This window comes from Bombus affinis, chromosome 5 (assembly GCF_024516045.1).
Source record: "Bombus affinis isolate iyBomAffi1 chromosome 5, iyBomAffi1.2, whole genome shotgun sequence".
NCBI lineage: Eukaryota > Metazoa > Arthropoda > Insecta > Hymenoptera > Apidae > Bombus > Bombus affinis.
The window spans coordinates 3,997,424-4,020,203 of record NC_066348.1 but is presented as its reverse complement, the minus strand read 5'-3'; the positions used below and the strand labels follow the sequence as shown (position 1 = coordinate 4,020,203).

Here is a 22,780-nt window from a genome sequence, read left to right as displayed (position 1 = left end):
CAAAGGTCAACATTACTAACTACTGACTGTACGAGTACCAAAATAGTGGTTCGAATAGAATTCAAATTGATTTGCACGGAGCGCAGAAATTTTGAAGAGTTGGGAACCAGGAATAGGAATGACCAGATAGGAAAACGTTTCGCGAGAATGACATTGTTTGCTTTTAGAAATAACTATTTCGGAATAATGTATCATGTACTTATATTATTATATTTACAGACTATGTAAAGTTTGAATATGGAGCGAGTATATTACATTCTTTACAAATTTCAATTAAAATATAAAAACTAACATAGTTTATAAATTACGAAATACAATGATGTCGTATGATTATTTTTTCTAAAATTATAGAAGCATTGTTTATCGTTCAGAAGATGGCATCTGAAATATCATAGGAGCAAGAGAAGGATTCGATTCGCTCGCTTATCATCATACAATTCCTTATACAATTTTATTTTTAAATATGAAACATAGCCAATTCTTGTGCTTATACTAGTTCTATTAGATACAACCAATTTCTTTCCAAATTTTCTGAACGATGCACGATACTTTGTACATAAAATATTAACTCCACAATGGAATATTCTTAGAACTTCAGGCTAAATCTCAATTGTTATAGATTGATATAAACAGATCGAGAGACTTAATAATAACCAGTCCTAGGAAACTATAAATATCAGTGTCATATCAATGACGAATCACTATCACGCTTCTTTTCGATTATCTTTGATAGTCTAATTTTTTATTCATTCATAATCCTAAACAATTCAATACTGATTCTAGAAATGTAAGTAATGTGTCACATTCACTCCTGAGATATCGTAACTGAATCATTACATACATACTAATTTGGATCGATATGCGAAATGTTCAATGGTTACCTCAGTTGACAACGAGACAGAATTCGTTGTTACGTTGCACGAAGTATAAAATGATCAAATATTTAATGCCACGTACGTAACGTTTTAGTTATTATATTTAATTTAATTTTATTTTGTAATTCATGCTTTAATTTTATATGTATCTATATCTGTCCTTATACTGTCCACTTTTTTTTTTAATAGGTTTTATATTTCAAATCATAACAGCCTCTTAATTTGTCTATTGATAGTGAAACTTCTTTTACAATGGAAAATGTTAAAGAAGAGAAAAAGATTGCCACATAAACACATACATAAGGTTTTTTAAATCCTTCTTTATATAATCTTTTGTGCAATATTATTCAGTCTCAGCATTGGTAATTAATGTATACCTATTTTGTGAATTTTCTAAATTACTGTTACTAAAGTTTGTAAAATTGTTCTGAAGATAAAAGTGACTGTAATTTCATTCTATGAATATTATCTACAATTTTTCCTGTTAATTCAAAACTGTACAAAATGCAAATATTTAAAAAAGTTGTTAATTTAAAGAAAAATGATTTAATATATAATGAAGAAGATTCATATTTACGTACAACAAAGTTACTTAATTTCCTATATTTGATTGAAATAATTTTTCTTATAATAGATAGATTATGAATAATTTAAAGTACTTAAATTAAACGAATCAGCCCGTATAAATGAATAAATTTTTGTTTTCTCTACAATTATAAAATTATAATATTATTTACGTCAAATATATTCGTTCGAAAATATTTTAGTTATTTGGAATTTATAACCATAACGGTGCACTAATATGTATTTAAAGAGGATTATTATAGCTAGTTAACGAGTCTTCGGTTTCCAAAATGCTTTGAGGATTTGTTACGCTAAGTAGCCATGTACGAATTGCGCAAAGGCGATGGAGAGGCAAAGAGAGGCAATGTTGGAAAGGGGGTTGAAACCTGGTGTGCGCCAACAGATAAGCACTGATCCCAATTACACGTTGAGTAGACCAGTTTCCAGGCTGAACGGATCATGGATTATTGACTCCATCTTGATTACTCGGCTGCCGTCAATACAATTGAGAGATCGATATATCTTAAATTTCGTATACTTGACATAAACATGAATCATGTACCTTCTACATTTACAACAGATTTACTCTTCACCTATCTCTATAATTACACGGTTAGGTAAAATCGAATTTATCAGTATTTATATTGAAACAAATATTTTGCCTGATCACACTTTCGATTGCGTTCAAACAAAGTTAAATTAATCCTAATGAAGTTACACAAGTATTTTGAATAATAACTGACGAAATTAAACAAACACCAAATTTGAATCGTTATAAAAATCCATATTTGATGTCAACAGTTGCTTAAATAAAGTTAATGGAAAATGAAGCCTCAAAATTATAATTAAAAATTTTCTAGTACAGTAATAAAGTCAACATGTTATGTTTGATAATTATATTTCCATAAATTTCACCATTTTGTTTACACTAATTTCACTTGCTTTATTAAATAAGTATAAATTAATGTGGACATTAATATAAAATTTATAATGTGTCATTTATTTATATACCTATATATAATAGATTCAAACGACAAGTGACCTATCTTTTTTTAATCGAACTTCTCATTTATAGTCTTGTTACTTTATTTTGTACAGAATATTCGTTTAAAATGTAATTTGTAGTTTAAATTATTTGCATTAAAAGAATTTTATTTTCAAGTTTATTTAAAAATTACAGAATAATACACTTTGTTTTTAATGTAATTTTTAAAAAACATGAATTTGGAAAACTGAACACATAAACTGTTTACGGTTTTTAGAAGTATACAAAGAGTTCTAAATAATTAATAAGAAATTTAAGAATGCAGGAAAGTATTGATAAATTCATATAATTGATGTACTAATATTTTATATAAATGTCTAATAAGGTTCTTAATTAGTGTTATAGGTACTTTGTAGGAACTATGATACATATTTTCGTAAGATAAATTTTATTTTATATCTATATTTTTCAATAAAGTCGATGTCCTACGGTCTGTTGAATTCGTTTCGCCACATTCTTTGACTATGAGATAGAAGTATGTCACGCATCTTCAAAGAGCTCTTGAAACGGTTTTAATGTCTCCTGTAATTGACTATATTCCCTTTACTTTAATATCTCTTTTAACTACCTTTGATAGCCCTGTACGTGTATGTATTTTATCTACCACATCAAAAAATTTACAAACATATTACACACTGTGAAATTTGCACATAAAAGTATTTATAGATATATGCTTGAAAACCACTCTCAATTATGAATATATTTAGATTCAGATTAAAATATTATATTATACCCATTTTATTATGTGTACTTCTCGTATTATTGATTACTTTAAACATTTAAGCGTTTTTAATCGATTTCTTGTTGATAAGAATACGTTTTCTAAAAATGCATCTGATTTTCTACGACAAAGCTTCTTTTATCTTCGACTTCTACTTGTTTGTATTAATATTTATGCACTGTAAAATTAAAATATTGATAACTATAACAATGTTGTGATCTTCCACATGATTATGCTATGTGTTATTAGTATGCAATACGTATTGTGCACTATACATACCTGTGAGTATTACGTATCTTCTCTTGCTCCAACTTATAGCATTGTCACATGTTGGATATTTTGATTACTCGAAGAAAAACTAATGAATCACAATGTATTATAATCATGTATGAGATCACAAATTGTTAGAATTTTTACAATTTTTACTATCACATATAGTATGAATAAACCTATCGTATGCTGTACATTACCTACCATTATTGTAATGATATTGGATGAAAGAAAATTAGAAATTAAAGTGTTAACAGATGGTATACAATACTAAACAAGAGTTTGATTATATATATATATAAAATTTATTATATGTATAATGAAAAAAAAATACTGTTCACTAGTTATTAATGTCTTCATAGTAACATTATAATTGTTCTTTACAATGAATTTAAAATCTTTTCTTTTAAATAAATTTTTTCTTTCAAATGAATTTATACTTTAGTTTAACAAACAAACAGTTGTTTATATAAAAACGGTAACGTAAATAATGTAAAATTCCATATTTATAATAAATTTACTCGCAATTTTTACTCGTATTTTTACGTTTTCTTGCAAAAGATAAATGTCAATAGCTTTAACTAGGCAGAACCAAAACGATAATCATGGAAAAGCTAAAAATGTGGTGAACTTATAATTTTATTTGATGCTATATTAATTTCACTGAGGTCACGGTTCTAAAAATTTCGCACTAGGTCACAGTATACCTAAAAATTCAGTGACTTTAAATTTGTACTGCGCTGCTAATTTTTCATAAAAGTTATACTAGTAAGTGAAATATATTTCTATTATTATACTAATACATGAAGAATATTTACTTTCATTAAAATAGATATAATTTTGATTATATAATATAATTATACAATCAAATCTCCATTTATATTCCATTTTCTTAGTTGTGTCTATAAAAATATGAGTTTGTATAACCGTCCAGTCTAGTAATAATGTTTTTTGTCACATTATAATTTCTGTAATAGAATTTTTTTTATTAATAATGTTATTTCTGTAATTTTATAGTTTCTTTGCTTCCTTGATTTGAATTTATATTACTTGTTTTTCTTCCAAAAAATTAAAACTCATCTTAAGAGTTATCATTTATGTGGATCAAATTTAAAAGGTTATAACATGATAATTCCCTGTCCTGTTTCCTAGTTATAGACACAACGTCGGCAATGTTTCAACAATATGTGGCCTGCTATTTTGAAAGGGATAGATAGTATTGAGTCTCCAATACAAAATAAGTCACATTACTTTTTAAGCACACGACGTGTATTGCTGTTCGTTATTAATTATTTAATTTACTTGATCATTGATTACTATAAGAATTCTGTTTGTATGAATATGATAATCAAGGAAATGCAAGTTATTGTGCTGTAATTGCGTGATTTCAATAATTTCAATTTAGAAACAGAATGATTTAAGAGAATAAAAAGAGTCAGAGCATCTAAACAAATTTATATCCTAATAGTTTATATTATTTTAATTTTATTAAAGTAAAGCTTTTCTTTTTAGCAAGTAGGTATTAGCTTGGTATTTTAAAAATGACTTATATATTGAATTAATGAACGAATAGTAATAAATTAATCAGCATTTAAGAAGTTAAATATTATACACGCGATTATAAGTTATACGATGAAATAATGTAAGTCAGATACTCATGAGTTGTATAAGATGTATAAGATTCCATAAGACAAAAATTTTCTTTACAGTAAATATATTTTTCATATTTTTTATATTAATATAAGAGTATATATAAGTGTATGGAAAGTAGAAAAAAACAGTACAACAAATGAACACTGTTATTTATGTTGTTACATATGGCAGTTTCTGTTTCTAGTTCTTTAAAATATCCCTTTTCGAATATAAAGCGAATAATCTGTGAAAAAGTGGTTATCTGGCTAGAAATATCTACACTGAATGTTATCACTACTATTGTAATCGTCGTATCTATTTACAGATTAAATCGACCTAAGTTTAAGGATTGTTAGAGAAGTAAGTAACAGCAGCAGGCAATTCATCAATTACTTTAATCCAATATAACTACCATTCGTTGGTGTAGATTCAAGAAGATAGAATTAAGTAAGAAAAACAAATTGTCGATCAAATGTACATAGCCATACGTATCTACTAACACAATGAAAACAGTAAAGTTACCAGGAATTCGTATTACTTCCTTAGTCATTAATTACTAATGGGTAAAGAACCATTGGAACTGTGTAAGAAACTGGAAGGTTAACGTTGCTTTAACTGTGCAGACCATTAGAGCGAATATATTCATAGAGGAAGATACTGCAGAAGTTTCTTTATCACGAAAACTAAAATCATAAGAAAAATAAAAACAGGTTTTATAGAACAATGTAAAATTGCAAGCTTATTTTTGCGTTAAATAAATTTATAAGGATTAGAAATCTATAATTCTGTTTTCATTTTAAACTTGAAAAGAACTAGAAATAATTAATACAATCTGCATTCGCATATAATGCTAAAAACTTACATCAAAATGACCATTTAAGTCAAAATGTCACATATCTTAATAATTTTTAACGTTTTAAACGTATACACAGGAAAGATTAAATAGTGTTACATGTTGATTTCAATCAAAGCTGTTTGTTTTAATTAGATGGGACAAGGATCTAGTTCACTGGTCAAACAACAAAATTTCGTAGAACCGTTGCTAAAGAGACAAAAGAGGCTCATCCGCTTTGTTAAAATGGAATAATTTATTTATATAAATTATAATAATTTAATATAAATAATTTATTTTAAATATACTTTTTTATTCCATGTAGAAAATACTTTTTTCAAGAGATTCTTTAAAAAATTGCAAAGACAAAATGGATATACATATGACGTATTGAAAATCATTCTGTTAAACGTTCAATATCTATAGGACAATCGTGCAATTCGATTCTTTTTTATAGTATATATAGTATATATATAGTTAACATAAAAGATAAAAATGGCTATTGATGTACACAACTATACAGTCTGCACATCGATTAATTCCTTGATATTGTCAAATGTTCAAGACAGTGTTTATGGAAAATATAGAAATGGAAAAACATTTTGAATATTTCATAAAATGATTTGCAGTGTATCATAGAACATACCTATTTTGATATACTTCAACGAAGTTTCAAAAAGGTCTTGAAAGAAAATATTCCTTTTGTCGTAACTTTTTAAATAAGAAAGACAAAATATCATCAAGTAAATATCATCAAGCTCAGAGAGCTGTCGGATTAAAAAGAAATTAATACATTTCATTTAAAAAGAGTGAAAGGGTCAATTTTAATTCCCTAGAAGACATCCCAGAAAAATCTGTTATATATCGAATATAAGAATTACATAACAAAAATTTATGTTTGCTGTGATTTCGAGTAAACAACTTATATGTAGTATTTCATTTGACCTATCCTGTTTATATGTATACATTAGTAGTGAAGAAATAGGTAAGCAGTGGAGGAAATAAGTTTGCGGTGTGTGTAATAAAATGCTACACCTAAGATAATGTAATTTATAACAAGTGAAACCTATTACACTGTCAATCTTTCGTGAAAATCTGTAGCTGAATGCAGAATGATTTTTCATTTTAGTTCTGGTTGATTCACATTGCTGATGAAAAGAGGAGTGGATAATACTGGCTATGGCTTGGGTTAGGTTCATCAATATCCAGCTATTGAGAAGATATTGGTCATCCGTTATCATGCCATTTTTCATCGCATGCCACTAGCTTGTACAAGATTTGCCTACTGACATAGAGCTGAAAAAGTGTGCTTTATATTTTATGCAGAAAATTGCGATCTTTCCGAAGTTTTTAAGTAACTTACATTCGGATATTTTAATTTGAATTAAAAATTGTCAATAATTATCAATACATTTAGATTAAGTTAAACTAAAATAAAAATCAAACAAATTTGTATCTATAAATAAAACTATACATTTATAAAATAAGAAAGAAAAAGAGATAGAGAGAGAAAGAGAGAGAAAGAGAGAGAAAATAAAAGAGAGAAAATAAAATTATTTTAATTATTCATAATTACTAATAAACAATTTACTGCGTTAGAATAAGTTTTATACTGATCAGAAAAATAATGGTCTGTTTTATACTACAAGAATTTTAATCATCATCGTTTATTGTAAGGAAACGTAATATTAGAAAACATTCTCATAAATACCCACATAATAATTACAGTTATACAGAAAAGAACATTATTCTCGTAGAAAGCTATTATGTTCGTTGCCAGGAGAGGAATGTTTTAGTCTAACGTCTGTGTAAGGATCGATGCTTCTGGATCAATGCCCACTTTTCCTGAACTCGAATTACACTCTATAACGTACTCCATATGACGTTATTGGTTCTTGCCCAAGAAAGCTCTCGTTTATCATCATTTTTCAATTATTTATGACATCCTGTTTACCTTTATACCCTTAAATTCTAAGTTTCACTCTTGTTGACATACCCATGCCACTATTATTATTATTATTATTATTATTATTATTATTATTATTATTATTTTCTTGTTTCTCTTACGTTATTATTTTCGAAAGCTCGATTCCATCCAATGTAAATTTTTATTATTCTGCGACATTTTTTTTTTTTTTTTTTAATAGTTTTCTGCTCAATAGAGATTTTAAAAATATTCTTTCTCGTGGCGTGTATGATATTATTTCATACACCTACATATGTGCATAAAATCATTGTCTACTCTACATAACTTCAATTTCTAATCGCTTTCTTTCATGTTACCATCCCTCCAAAACTCATTGTTTCACCTTTGAACAAAAGTCGAACAACATAGTTCTGGCGTAAACGGTTTCCTGGTCGATTAAAAGAAACAATGCATAGGTTCGTTAAAAGTGTGGAAAAATCGATAGCAAGTCCTTTTGAATGGTTTCAACTTAATTTACTTTTCTCCGGTCGAATGAACAACCACGTTCATTTTCCCTTTGTAAAAATGTAATTGAACTAACTATATAAACATTGCTATTTGATGAAGGTTTCTATTATTAGAAGGCTAATATTAAATAGCTGTTACCTGCTTTTGTTATAAAAATGTTATCAAAACGTCGAATTTTATATACAGTATCCCTACCCTGGTAAAAAATACAAAAATAAATAAATAAAGATTCTTGCAAGATACATGTCGTATCCAAAAAATGAAGAAAATACGGGCTTTCATAGAATCCAATATCAGTAGAAAGCTTGTATATTACTATTATGTATGATCCATTTTGTCCTATTGGAAATTTTATCTATTTTATCTATCGGAATTAGAACAATAAAACAAAATGGATCATACATCATTCAATAAAATAATATAAAATAAAAAATGTCGTGCATCTATTATTTGCTTATAAAACGAAAGAACCTTTTGGGCAACCTAATACATAGGTAGATTCTTAACAAGAAAATCCTTTCGAGAGAGTGAGCAATGTATGGACTTTAGAACGAGAAGATACAAGGAGAATTTTATAACTAAATCTAGAAATATATTGAGAATTTAAAAAATAAACAAATAATTTTCAATAATAAGATTGTACATAAAGTATTGGATACATGATATGATCTGTAAAATAGCCACATAATGCGCTGATTTTTACCCGGGAGGTATCCAATAAAAAAGAAGTTATTAACAAAGATAATTTACCGCAATGAAATTGTAATTATATTATTTGTATAACACCTGCGTATGTTTAAAATCATTGTACTAAGGGAAAGAAATAAATTATTATTAGCTTTATTTACTGAAACTAATTTGAAGGAATTCAGTAATAGAATTAACATTATATATACCTTGCTTCCAATTATTTGTTTTTAATTATTTAATATTTATATTAAATTTTGATACTATTACAATGTATTTTTTAATATACATTTCTTGCCTTTTTGTATTCAGTATAATTTGAAAACTATTCTTTTGCATATTTCAACAAATAAATATTATAAAAGTAAATGACTTTAATGATGGTATAAGAAGAAAGATTACACGAGAAGAAGTTCATACGAGTGATATATTATTTGTAATCACATGGAAAAGTACAAGATTGTAGAAGAAATAAGTAAATAAAATATTATATAAAATTATACGAAAATAACAAATATTTTAAGGTAAAACTTAGTGTTGCTTTAAACTGATATATATGTTTTACAATACATTTAACATGTAAGGAAAAAATTTAGCCAATATTATCTCTTTTAAACTGATAAATTTTGTATTGATAGATATTGATTTCTTATAATTTATTGCATGAAATTACAAAACATTTAATCTATATATACATATACATAAATATATATCTATAAGCATGTGACCATAGTTCTACTAATTCTACGAATTAGGAGATGTAAAAGTAATATCATATTTTACAATAATTCAGTTGAATCGATAACTTTACTTTTATATCGTATGAAATGACAACTTTAATTCCACGTATTTCGAATTTTATAAGACTAGAAGCAATTGCATTAGTTTAAATGTTAGAAGTGTTTTTACTTCTTAAATTACGCGTGATGTCTCTTTAAAAGAAATTTGTGACTTTGAAAAAATATATAACTTCATACTATATTATTACAATATTATTATATTATATATTTATTTATATAACTATAACTTTAGGAATAAATTAATTAAGAACTACATTAATTAATAAACAAAGCCTAAACTTTTCCAATGAAGAAAATAATTTTTCATAAAGATCGAGGCTAAGCAACCATTTTGAAAATGTTAACCAATATTTCCAGGGAAATACGCGCCCACGAGAAAATGATGTTTAGTTTCAACGGACGCAGCTGCAAGCAGACTTTCAATTCTGTCTCGTCTTTCTCCATTAGCTGACTCATTTCCAATGACTTTCAAAGCGAAAAGGAAGCTGGAATTGTAAGTGAGAAACTTTCAGAATGAAACGCATGTGGTATACAGGAACAAACAGCTTTCACTATTAAATTAATTAAATAAATCTCCTCACTTGAAGTTGTGTTGTTTCATGTTTTTTTCTGAACATCTTATTTAATGGCTACAATTACCATAAATACTTAGTCGTGAATTCAAGTTTTTATTGTAATACATTTTATTATTTTAATACATTTTAAGTCATGTATTTTTAACAATTGAGTTTCTTAATATAATATAAATTTAGCTGTATAAATATTCTAACACCAATTGTCAGTTTCTATTTCCGAAAACGATTTGTTTACCATTATCACAAACTGATACGAATTGAACCAGAATATAAGCAGAATAAATTTTTGAATAGTATGTTTCAATCTGTAGTTACAATCGTAACTAACAATCGTATTTCAATGTTCCTCCTGGGGGCAAACCGTCATTTACGCTTTATTTCTTTTCCAATGTTTCCAATATCGCTTTGTTCCACAAAAATATGTTTCTGGGACGAAAATAACAAGAGGTAAAATACTTTGAAATTGGAAATAGGAAATAAGGACTTAAGATTTTAATTTCGAAAACATTTATTTTACTCCCACGTAATATTTAAAAAAATATCTTAATCAAATAGAAACTATATTTTCATCTCTAGGTATTAGTTAATTTTTGCAAAATATAATTTCTATCGCTAGTACATAAATACCTTCTTTATATAATAACATTTTGTTGTAGTTTGATAATCATTTATATCATCCTGTGGTAGAAATGCACATAATTTGGTAATATTTTTTTTCTTGTCAGAAGCCAAAGGATAAAAAGTAGTCATATTTCGTGCAGTAAATTATTGTAACAAAATTAACAATAAAACGTGTAACAAAAATTTATTTTTTATTTTATTTATTATTTACTGCAACAAAGGGGATATCGGGGAAAATATTTAACTTTTATGAAAAATTGCCATTGTAGTATTTTTCATATCAATTTATGAAGTGTCCGAATATTTTTGAGACATGAAAATTCACTATTTTTCAATATTTCTTTTGATATTTAATCAACGGTTTGCTTTATGGTATCTACATACTATACTTCAATATACTGTAAAACATTTTTGTTGCTTTACCTGTATTTGTTTCAGATATAGAACACAGAAGCCAAAGTTATGCCAGTGTTCCAATATTTCCGGGACCAACTGCACGTAATGTGAATATAGCAAAAATTCATTCTTTGTGGAGGGATGGATAAGATGAGGAGATCAAATAGAACAGTCTCTTGGGTCACCTGATTTGAATTCTATAGATTTTTTTATGGGGATAGTTAAAGACTTTTGTATGCTCAAATAATGTACTAGATTTAGAATAAACGGAAAATGTATGTCCTACAATACATAGCACAAAAGGAATATTTGAAAATGTATATTGATCTATAATTGGCAGATATGAGATTTGTATAGAACTGGAAGGAAGATATCGAATATCTATAAATATGAAGATTTGTACTACATCTGGTCTATAAGTATATATGAATACTAATAAATAATAAGATTGATTTTATATCGAAAGGTTTACTTTTATAATCCATGCTAATTGGACGTTTTTGACTCCTCTTCCCGAGTATTATAAGCGCTTTTTCCTTTTTTTAATGCTCTATATGTATGATTACATGTAAAGGTATATCAACATACAAACAATATATAAAAATCTTTATTACTTGAATATTATGATTATAATTTAACTTGCAATAAACTATGTATAATAGCATTTTTTCTGAGTTAATTGTAACCAATTAATAGTTTTTATCAGTTAAAATTAATTTATTCTTCAAAATATAGTTTAATGTCATGCATTTAATTTTGTTTTTCCAGTAACTTCATTTTTGAAATTATTATTGATAATTTCAAGACTAAAAATTCTCTTCAAAATTAAATTTAATTTCGACATAATTCTAGTTTCTACATTTCCATTTACAACTCAGATCTATTTCAAACATTTAATTATTTAAGGGGATGTCCTGAATTAGAATGTTCTAAAACAGCGTCTTTTTGTGATTTTTTTTAGAAGAGAAAGAAAGAAATGAAGTTATTGAATTTTGAGGTATGGTTAGTTAGTTAATCCTTTTTTGGTCTTTCGTTTCAGTCAAGAATTACTAGGTGGATCTTTCACGCTAATTGAAAATTACAGGCTATGAAATAGGCTTAGAAATCTGTTATAATTTATTTTTTTACTTCAAAAAAATTTTTTTTTTTATTCTTTAAATATATATAAAACCATACGTCAAAATACAATAACTTCATTTCTTTCTTTCCCTTCTAAGACGCTATGTCTAAAAAGACGCTGTTTTAGAACATTCCAAATCAGGACACCCCCTTAATAATTGTATTGAATAATATTATCTATAAAACCAATGGCTATTATGTTAATGTATGAATTTGCCTACATTTTATGCGATGTTCTTATTAAAAAATGTGATAAATGAATGAATTCGTTAAAAATTTTTCAAAATAATATTCAATTTTATGTAATATATATAATAGTCGTATATAAAATGTATTTTATATACTTGTATGTAAAATATATTTTTGTTTATGTCTTTTATAAGAATGCAAAGAAAATATTTTAAAGACAAAACAAATGTCTATCGAGGTCCTGTTTTATTATAAATTTCCTATAAAGTAAGCATATGTGTAAATATTAGCAATACATCAACAAGCTTTACTTAAAACAAACTATTTTCTACAATAACCTCAGAATATATAATTACACTCCATTACTAAATGGACATTATCCTTTGATAATAGTCCGGTAAATCGTAAACTGTCTTTCTTCGAATAATATAGTTAATAAAACATAATTATATTAAATACGTTTTGTTGAAATGAAGTTTAAGATCAAATACCACCTAAACGTTCCCGCCTTAAAAGTTATTAACCTTGAAAGGCAAAATCACGTACGAGGTGAGAGAGAAAACTTGGTCTGCCGACAGCTAAACTTTAATACTTTGGAAATAGTTACGTACACGAGTATGAACTAGTCTCATTATGGACAATGTTCAACAAGTCGAAATTTCTTGAAGTTAATCTAGCGGTTATACAGATATTACTTTTGTCTTAGTTTCTGAGAACTTTGATTAGGTATTACTAAATTTCCATTAATCTATCCATCAATAAGAAATTTGATTATACATAATATTTCAATTTATTATCATTATTGATTACAGTCATAAGTGAAATTGTAAAGTGTGTGTTGTAAATAGTTTTTTCTAGAAGTAATATTATTTTTTCACCAGTATGATTAAGGAAACTTATCCATTTCCTAATTATCTACATTAAAATATATGGAAATAACGTTTTATGAATTGATTAAAATAGTGTTTCATTCGTATATGAAATTCGTGGAAAAAATAAATTTTTAAAATTCTGCCGTAGCTTTTGCGTAACAACGAGACGATGGAGATCTTTACGAATTGATAAATATAATTATTTCTACGCTATGTGAAAGCATTATCTCTCGAGACAAGTTTATTAATTTACACAATATATACATAATAAATAACTATACAATAGTATTTTCAGTGTCAATAAATATTTATAAAAATCAGCGATTAAAAGCAAAGGTTATTTGAAAAGCAAAATTAATATGAAAATTATAACTAACAAAAACGTAATTTTGATTCCAATTGAAAACTATGATCGTTAAATATTAAGGAAATTTGTCAAAAAATTAAGCGATTAAAAAGTATTTTTTGAGGCTCTAAGAAGTACCAGTATCACCGCCTGAAAAGAAGTTAGTCAGTTAAAATTCAAAATTTTTTTCAAGATTAAAAAATTAGCCGCTTTAATCAAAACCAAGAGCAAACAATTAATCTCTGAACTTACAATTTCAAATTTTGCAGCCATTTCTCTGAAATAAAAGACTAATAACTAAATACTAATAAAGGTATGTTAATAAAATAAAACTAATAAAGGACTAAAGAAATATAATAACTGTATAGTGTTCTTTTATTTGCTTCAAACCTCGTTCACTTACAGCTCGACCTGCAACTATCTCCACACACACACGCTCACACACGTACATAAAGTCCTTCATTTGCAAAAAATTATTACTACCATATAAACTTTCGTGAATAAAGTTTTTTTCATATATTTAAAAATAATGAAGATACTCGGGTAATTCAAGTCACTATGTAGAAAAAGTAGGATTTTTTTTTCTTTAATTAACAATACAAAACCATCAAAGTAAACGTTCTCATACTTATAAGAATTGCTGAACAGGGACAGATTCTGTTTCAATTAGAAGTGCAGGATGCAGAACGGTAAGCTACGAGATTGAATCCGACCTTTTTGCGTTTGAAAACGATGCCGCATAAAGTTTCAGCAGTTAAAAGTAACTTGAAGATTTAATGAAAGTCTCCTGAATCTCAGTTACATAATCAGTATCTCGAATTCTTTATTCAGTGCACGGTTAAAATTTCGTAAGAAATTAAAATTAAAGTTAAATGTTAATTTATTTAAGAAATAATTCTTCGTGTCTAGAAAAAATCGTATTGCTTACTTATATGACTTATTTAACTTATCGCTTTTAAGAAAATTGTAAATGAGCATATTTCAGTACGCCGAGAGTTAATCTAATACATGCGTATTCTACGAATTTTCAAATTTAATTCTCTCGGAAACAAATAACATCCAATCGATTCCAGTTGGAAGTTAGTCATATTCGCTATACTTACGCGGCAAAGATTACTTTATAGACTATTCAATTTTCTCGAAAACGAAGCCTCCAGCGCAATTTTGTTGATTTCCATCTTATATGCAATGTTAGTACATAGTACACATTGTCAATATTACACGTTAGATGTAACATGAATAATAGTTGAAATTTATCCATAAGACAACTTAAATCAACAATCATGTCTTTGTCATTAAGCTGCATTTTCATCAGTATTGCATTCAAAACTTTAATCATTAGTCACCCTTATAATAGCATGTACGGAACAGAAAGTTACAGTTTTCCCTAAAACTAATTACATATTTCAGTGATCCTTTGGAACTTCATAGTTTGCATAATATGTGCAAAAGTCTACTATACGTTCCTCGAAACAACCACGGACGGAAACAAAAACTTCTTTTGATTCTGTAATGTAAATTGTTTTTGATGTTTCAATTTCCATGTAAAATATGTTAGTGTATTCATACCAAGGTAGTTTTACTCTTCTCAAATCATATTTAATCTCAAGCATAATTTCAATTTCGTGAATCGAGTTGATTACAAAATTCATGTATGAAACTCTTTTTAAATCCAATTTGTAAAATACTTCGTTATACTTAAAAAAAGATTTTTATCGATGTTTAAGAATCTCGATGTTATTTAATCTTTTAAGAACAGATATTAATCAATTAAATTCGAAGTAATATATGTAGGATAAATTTCAGTATATCACAATTTACAGTAATGTCAGTCGTTTTTAATTAACGAACTGATTAGTTAACTGCACATGTTATGAGAAACATTAATTCGTGTTGAGACGTATGCAAAACACAAGATTTCGCGATATATCATATTCACACTTGTCTAATGACACTTTAATTAGTTTAGTAGCGACGTTTCTACCATCTGGTTCTGTTTCCCTTGAGGGTCACAGGAAGCGCATATTACAAAGCGATTATTCAAGAGAACGTAGAAGTTGTCGAATCGAAGAGAGGGACTGATTAAAACTTGTAAGTCTACTAATTATTCGACAGATTGCAGAGACAGAAAAGCGAATTTCAGGCGATAACACAATTTGTGCGGCCTGACAAAGTTTGTGACCAAGTATTAAAAGATATTAGTCTAATTAAATTTCCACGAAAATATATAACCGTTTAACAGAATTGTGATTAGAATCATCGTCATGACAAGTTAAAATCTCAATTTCCATTGAAGTTGTGGTTATTATATTATTATATTATACTATTAAATTAGATTTCAAACTAAATGTGAATACAAACAATAATAGGAATTTATTTGTTACTAATTACAGTAATTTAAAAAAAAATGTAGTTTATTTCTATACTTTAATAATATTGAGTTATTAGATAAATATTAAGATTCTTTTTAATCTTACGTTAGGCGCAGCAATAAATTAGCTTATTCAAGATTAGTGTGTAGTACCATAAAAATGTTATAGATCCTTTAAATAATTCTGTTAATTAAATAAATAGAAACTCTTTCAAATTTATACAATTTCAAACCATTAGCTCGAAATATATTTTACTGAAAATTAAAAAATTTGTAATATATAACTTTATTTTTTTACAGAAACATCTACTTACAACCGTCGCTGACAGTTAAATTATCTATAATCAAATAATTCAATTGCTCTGTTAGCTATTCGTAATGAGAAAAACTTTGTGAGCAAATCTGTAGGCGTGTCTGTTTTAATTAATGCTAGCAATCCCCAGTTGGATTAGTTTTATAAACCCGATAATATACATGATAAATCAATTATCGAATTATCGGATTATTGCAGAGCGTTCGGTATCGACGCTTTGCTCGTTTACATGAGTGTTAATATCGCCAATGTTTGCGGACGCATAAATCGTTAATAGCGCCTGTGAAATATTTGTCGCAAAGCTTCTTTGGTGTATGCATGTTCTCACAAGCCAATAATTTTCAACGATTTAGCTGTCTATGGTTGACATTTGATAAGTATTTCTCTGTTTGCTCAGATAAATATTTTAACCAATTTTTGTAATTAAAAATAAAAACTGACTTTATCGTAAAAATATAAATTGTTTGATTATAAAAGCTGACTAAAGATACTTTCATTTAAAATATTTCATATTTATCATAATTCTATCTTATTGGTAATGAAACGTTTATAATAATATATAGGATAAATAGCAATATTTTAGAAATAAAAACATATTACGTTGTTAATGATTAGTTTATTTGCATATTTAATTGTTAATTATTAAAGCTAATTAATCTTAGGTAGTAGTAATCTTGGCAGATGATGTAGCATAGAAAAAAATTTTAAAGGTTGCTTATATTTTATTAAAATGGATATTCTGTGGGTGTTTTTTACTTACGATGACTTACTCAACGATGAGAAGAGATTGGGCTCGTCGACATCATCTGATAGAAAACGAATGGAATTATGCAACTAATAATACAGCGTATTTGCAAATACAACTGCGCTGATAAATATAATTTTTCATTAAATTTTATGATTTATACATAATTAAGTATTAGAAATGTAGAACAAATAAGAAACATGTTCCATTTTGTACAGGAGATTATAAAAATATGAAAACTAATATTAGTCGAATCATAATAAAGATTAAGTTAATACATTGACTGATGGATGGTAATGTTTATATATATACGACATGTAACTTCCTTTATAATAGCTTGTGACCTTGTGAGCCTGAAATACAAATAGACTAATAATAATAATATTATGAATTGTCAAACATACTAAATGATGTCAATTAGATACATTCTAATCTCTGCAAAAATATTAGTAAATCTATAGTAATATAGTACTCAAGATGGTACTCAATTAGTGATAGCCTGTTTATTTATGTGTAAACATGCTGTTTGAAGCTAAAATTAACAAATTGTATTAAATTTCTGTTTTTAGTAAAATGGCAGAAATAAAAATACAATATTATAATCAGAGCTAGGTAGGATATTATTTCAAATAGTGATTAGTATAATACATGGTCCTGAAACGTTATTGTTTTTCTGCCACAACATCGTGCAAGAGTAGAGGCATGGGGAAAGGGATTCCCAGCGAATAACCCGTCTGAACCATATACACAATTTATTTACACGAAAAAGCTATAATACACAAGAACGGCCGCACAAGTGGAAAAGATGAGAGAGGTGAGAGAGAAGTGAGAAAGAGAGAGAGAGAGAAATATGATAGCGTAAGCAGGTACTTAGGTTGATTGGCCGAATGTGGCAGGGGACTGCGTGCAGTGTTCCTGGACGCCTATGTTCCTGGATGCGCTACCCTGTGGATGTTCCTTGAGAGTTATTCCTGGACGCCTAAGTTTTTGAATGTATTGGCCAAGAGTATCCGCTCGCTGTAATCATTGAGGTGGTACTGCTTGGTTTTCACTAATTTTTCAGCCCCTTCATGTTGGCGTAGACACCACCACGCTAACTAGTGATGACCATGACTGAGCACAAAGGTTTGTGACCTTGGCTTTTCATTATGGTTGGTTCATTATGGTTACATTATGATATCTTATGATGCATTATTGACGTTTATAAATATGTAGGCAAGCTGTAGCTTATTTTATTTTATATCATGCGTACACTTATGAAAATAAGATATTTTATTTGTGAGAAAATAGTATTTTATATGAAGGATACCTACTGAACATACTGAATCTAATGTTCAGAACATATTTATATTTGAAATATTTTATTTATTTGAACTTATTCTTGTTAACCATTCAACATGGAAATTATGATGTAAAATGAAAGAATATAATGAAAGGTGAAAGTGTAATTAGGTATATTAAAGAAACAGCATCAGATGCCTTAAAAGAAATGTCAACTGCAGATATACAAATTCACTTTTCTTCAGTATCGCAAAGCAAAATACAAGATATAGAAACAGCGACTTTTTATTCATTAATAAGAAAACACAGTGATGATATTACTGACAAGGATAGCAACATTCTACAATTAAAATTGTCGCAACATGATAATAAAGTTTCACCAATTCAAGATATCACAGAATATAGAAACAATTATATTTAAAATATAATATCGATTCCGTCGTCCGCACCAGTTGAAAGACTATTTAGTTTCGCTGGATTGATTTTTTGTCCATAAAGGAATAATCTAAGTGATGAAAACTTAAAAAGAAAATAAAAGTTTGTAAATATTATGGATTCCTGCGTTCTCGTGTTAATTTTTCCCTAATCAATTTTCATTGTCAAGCAACATTTTGAATATTATTTATAAAAATATGTTTTTTAGTTACAGCTAAAATATGTTTTTTGCCACAATCTTACTTCGTATAAAAAATACTACTTTGTTCGAACTGCAGGATAACGATTGCTTAAAATAGTATTTTAAATACTCTTGCTATAAATTTAGCACTGATTATAACACTATATAAGATGCAATTTATTTGGGTACATAACTTTGAAGTAGTCCTATTGTACTTTCATTTTGAAACTATACTTATACACTTTAATTTCAAGAAGTATTCCTCGCATTAGCGTAATAGTATTAACTCAATTTTATATCGAGAAATTTCTGGAGTTTCTGTATAACATAGTATGTTCAACCAACTTTAGTGGACAAGACATTTGATCTGCAGAGGTTTAGTTTCTCAGTATTGTGAGTATTAATAGCAGCTCCTTGATTGAATTACTTGTAATACAAGAACGATGAATTTGCATCTACAAATTCCAATAAGCTCTGTTTTCTGGCGACCAACAATGTATTTAGGTAGTTGTTCAGTATTCATAAAATGGTTACTTTTAATATTGATACCGTTATACAAAAAGAAATTAATTAAGCATGGTTTGTTGGACTTTCGACGATATTTTGTAGTGCTATAAAACCAATATTAATTTTAGTTTTTACTTTCCAGTTTTGTTATGCTTGTTTCATTTTTTTGATATTCCACGTTAGATGTTTCTGAAAGCAAATGAAAGTCTCTTGTAATAGACTTCCGTCGCAAGAAGTTATGTAAATAAATACAGATCAAAAGTCGCTTCTTACTATTTTACGTGCTCTACATAATTATGAACATTCGCTTGGACCTACAATTTTGGTAATGTCCAGGAAACGCTTTCATTATCTTTGCCAGTAAAGGGAAAACATCGTCGGTCATTAATACAAATAGAGTGGCTCTCGTTTTTCTCATTAAAAGTTGGTAGAACAAATTCTCTCGTTTCTAGTTTGCTGGAGTTAGTCAACCTAAAACACTGTAATTTCCATGTACTAGTATTAAAAGTCCTAAGCCAAAGGTACACCTGTATTTAAAAAAATGAACTTTCACGGTATTCGGAGATCACCCCCATTCCTTATATACAATTTGATAAATTACAGCTAGTAAATTAAACGTTTGAAAAATTACAGATCCAAATTACTACAGCTCGAACACAATTCAATCCATGTGATATCTTTTTGTAATCAATTTTTGTTAGGGATACAAAGTATGGTTGATGTCTAAGAGATGCTCGAATTAGCCACTTCCCTAGTCCTGATTGATTCAGACTAAATTGAGTCTTCTAAATAAAATTGAACCGAATTGAATTCACTGAATTGTTTTTTAAATCTCCTGATTAGAACTTTGTAAGTAAATTCTTATCAACTGCATAATCGGACCGTTTGTTGCTCCGATCTAAACCGAATGACTGATTTAAAATTAGAAAGTTGGCTGGAATCTCATTTTTTCATTTTAAGAGTCAATTTATCGGATCAGAAAATCTTCAAGATTTTTATCTAATTTGCTTTCCTAATAATAATTGATTGATCAAGAGTAGTGATTGTATCTATTCTGAAAATTTTTACCAGATCTTGATAATCGATCCTTTAATCTTCAGTTCAATTTATTTTTTGCACTATGTTATTTTAATTCCTATTTTTATGTAAATCATTATTCTGATGTTATTCTGTTCGCTTCAGAAATTTTACAAAGAGTTGTTTTTGAGATATATAACTGATACGTTTAATGAAATAATACGTCTTTTCTTCATTTTAATAAAGAATTTTTAAAAAATTTAGTAATGCTGATGTTATGCGTCGCAATGCTTCAAAGCCTTATATTGTGGACTTATAGGAATAATAGCTATTTTTTAATATTTAGTTCTTTCCTTCTTATTTTGATATCAATATTCCGTAACAAGTTCCACAGTTTGTTTTCGTTATTTTTGCAGATATACTTCTCAAATAATTAATTTCTGTATTAGCAATATTTAAATACAAACCTGTGTTTAACCTATGTACCTGGAGTTTGTTAACTTTTTCCCGTTGTTTCGCTGAACCGAATTCGAAAAAGAACGAGTACTTGGACTATTTCGGAGAATTAGAGAAACTAACGAAGATCATATTAACCAGTCCTCGTTTTAGTTAATGTGAATCAGACATTATTATAATGTGGCTTTTAAAGTAATCATTCTGAGACACAAAATGTTTTTCTAATTATATTGAAATAAACGATATTAATAATCATTTTATATGTATACGTACAATCCACATATAATTGTAACCTAATTCTGTCAAGTGCGACAATATAAATTTTAATAGTTAATTCAGTATTTGCCTGGACAGAATATTCACGTTTATATTAATTATATTAATAATATAATAATACATTTATGTTAATAATTAGCATTTAATTACATACTAATTGAATTTGTATAAAGTATTAAAGTAGAGCCGGACTACCTTTATAGATATTCGTAGAATTGACACCTGATAAGTTCATAAATTACTTATGTCCTTAAAAAGCTATAAAACTCAATATTAACGCACTAGTACTTGAGTACGTGCCACGTAATACATGCACATATAAACATATATAGGTATACATACATATGTCGCACCAATTGTCACAAGGGACTCACATTACACATACAGCACAACGATCATTTTTCATTTTATATATGACCAAGTAAATGGACCTTATTAATTACACATTAATGTTACGCGTATGTAATACGTTTAAAATACACAATTTTCGTTCCTAATACAAATTACGTGCGTAAAATTATTGAATTATAACTTGGTTTATGGTGACAAATTTCTAACATAAATTGCGGTAGTAAATTTAAATATTTTGAATCTCAAGTTTATTGTATCAAATTATTCTATTTTATTTTAAAGTTAACCTTAACCCTTACTAACTCTATTCGTTATTGTATTCTTAATAATATTATTAATCACAAACGATGAAAATAAAGAAGTTATCAAAACATCAGAAGCCTGGCTAGAAATATTTCTTTCTCTATTAAAGTTACTGATGCAGAAAATAACTTCAAACGATCCTTATAAAAGCACCGAAGGTTGCCAATAACCGCACTAACATTTTAATGTAAGATCACAAGCCCTCTCTATAGCACTGAAAGTCTCTATTCTCCGATTTAGGGATAATGTTGTAAGCTCCTTTAAGGGTTCCATCTATAGTATAATGCTTCGAGAATTCTTGATATTAAGTTCCATAGATCATAAATTTGACATACTGACTGGGGATTTTCGTCCGTGTCTTGTGGTCAAACGTATGTGTTTGTGCGCCTCATAGGATACGGCGAAATGGAATATTGGTCGCATACCTACGACTCTGTGATATGGAACGAAACCGAACCCAGTGGCCGTCAATGGCGTTATACCAATATCAATTACTCCGAGTGATCATACCCAGTCATATGTCATTTCCATACGCTATGTACCATATTATTCCCTTTATTCAAAAG

General features: G+C 27.7%; 1 protein-coding gene across 1 annotated transcript in view; it reads right to left on the bottom strand.

The window, feature by feature from the left end:
- LOC126916551 (neurotrimin-like) overlaps window positions 1–22,780 on the bottom strand; it is a 245,564-nt gene that overhangs the window by 107,521 nt on the left and 115,263 nt on the right. The window lies entirely within an intron of this gene.